The 1,461-nt window shown below is 36.1% G+C and overlaps 1 long non-coding RNA gene across 1 annotated transcript; it reads right to left on the minus strand.

Annotated features, from left to right (window-relative positions):
• Positions 1–236: 236 nt before the first annotated feature.
• Positions 237–1,230, minus strand: LOC106956955 (uncharacterized). The gene is made up of 2 exons (XR_001426863.1): positions 739–1,230; positions 237–296 (listed from the first exon to the last, which is right to left on the minus strand). It is a non-coding gene; the product is annotated as an uncharacterized LOC106956955 (long non-coding RNA).
• Between the last annotated feature and the right edge of the window lie 231 nt (positions 1,231–1,461).

The following is a 1,461-nucleotide window of genomic DNA, read 5'->3' on the forward strand; positions in this document are numbered from 1 at the left end:
CAATCAAGAATGATTCTTTTTTCAATCATTCTTGATTGAAAAAAGAATAACTACATATGGCCAGTGGGGTGGCCAACATTTTTGAAGCGGGGGCCTTGGCCCCTGGACCCCCCATTAGTGTCACCACTGGATGATATTAAGGTTTACTTACCGATGAACTGGTTACGATCACTTTTGCACAACCACTTTCTATGCTGACCATAGAAAGTATTGACAACAATATCGAGCAGCTTTTCATACTCAACACATCCAGAAAAAACGTCCAGGATAAATTTCCTCTCCAGAGGATCAAAGCTCTGCAACAGATAACAGATGGAAAAAAGAAGCAAATTTCCAACAAAAAATAGCAGAAATCTTCTAGAAAAAACTTGGAAATTTCTGAGTTTGAAAAGTCAAAATTTTTTATATATATATATATATATATATATATATATATATATATATATATATATATATATATATATATATATATACATAATATAAAAGAAAACTCAGAAATTTTGAGATTAAAATGAAAGATTTTCTACAAAAAATCTGGACATTTCTGAGTGTCAAAAGTTGAAAATGTTCGACTTTTGAGAATTTCCAAGATTATTTTTCTCGAAAATTTCTAAGATTAATCTCAAAATTTCTGATTTTTTAATGGAAATGTGCTACTCTTTTCTATCTACAATGGCTCTAATACGCCGTCGTAGTAATAATCTCTAGCATTAGTGTGACTTTACATTTATGTACCACCTGTAAATCCGTGGAAACATCCTCTATGAACTCGTCCACACATCGGCAGTCAGATGAAAACTTATCGAGCAGCATCCAGACTACTTTCACTAGAGATCCGAACTCGGATGACATTTTTAAATCATCCGATAAGTCTGTTGCTAGTTGTTTCACCGGAAGATCGTCAGCTTCTCTTCCAACTGCCTGTTTTTCAGTAGACATTGCTTCACGAACAGGTTTTCGCCACCAAAAGAAAAATTCAAGGTTTGGATAGAAAGCGTCTCCAGCCGTTGCCTGGCAACTGACGTACACAGAGCTGTCTCTGAATATGGCTGAAACCCAGCAGAAACCCGCCAGTTCTGTCTGAAATGCCGAGGTGTATTTTTTTATAGTAGGGATCTTTGTTTCAGTCTTTAAAAGTCACTCGCAGTTTTACAACACACTGATTATCATCGCGGCATCCTGATCCTTTGTTGGCCGCCATAACCGTTAGAACGACCTGACGTCAGTGCGAGCTGGAAGCTGCCTTTACGTGCTGTTGGAAATTCAAATTAAATTCAAAAATGCTTTATGAATTGCAACACGGAAATTACATTTTGTTTTAACTCATTTTACCCAAGATTGTTCAAAGAGTTGTTGTAGATGTTAGTGGCTGTGGACAGCTGGCTAGGATTTAAAACTTTTAATGTTAGTTTTTATAGCTCTTATGGTCTGACCCCATCCTATTTATCTGATCTTTTAACT

This window comes from Poecilia latipinna, unplaced genomic scaffold (assembly GCF_001443285.1).
Source record: "Poecilia latipinna isolate Pla-1442-1.1 unplaced genomic scaffold, P_latipinna-1.0 Scaffold860, whole genome shotgun sequence".
NCBI lineage: Eukaryota > Metazoa > Chordata > Actinopteri > Cyprinodontiformes > Poeciliidae > Poecilia > Poecilia latipinna.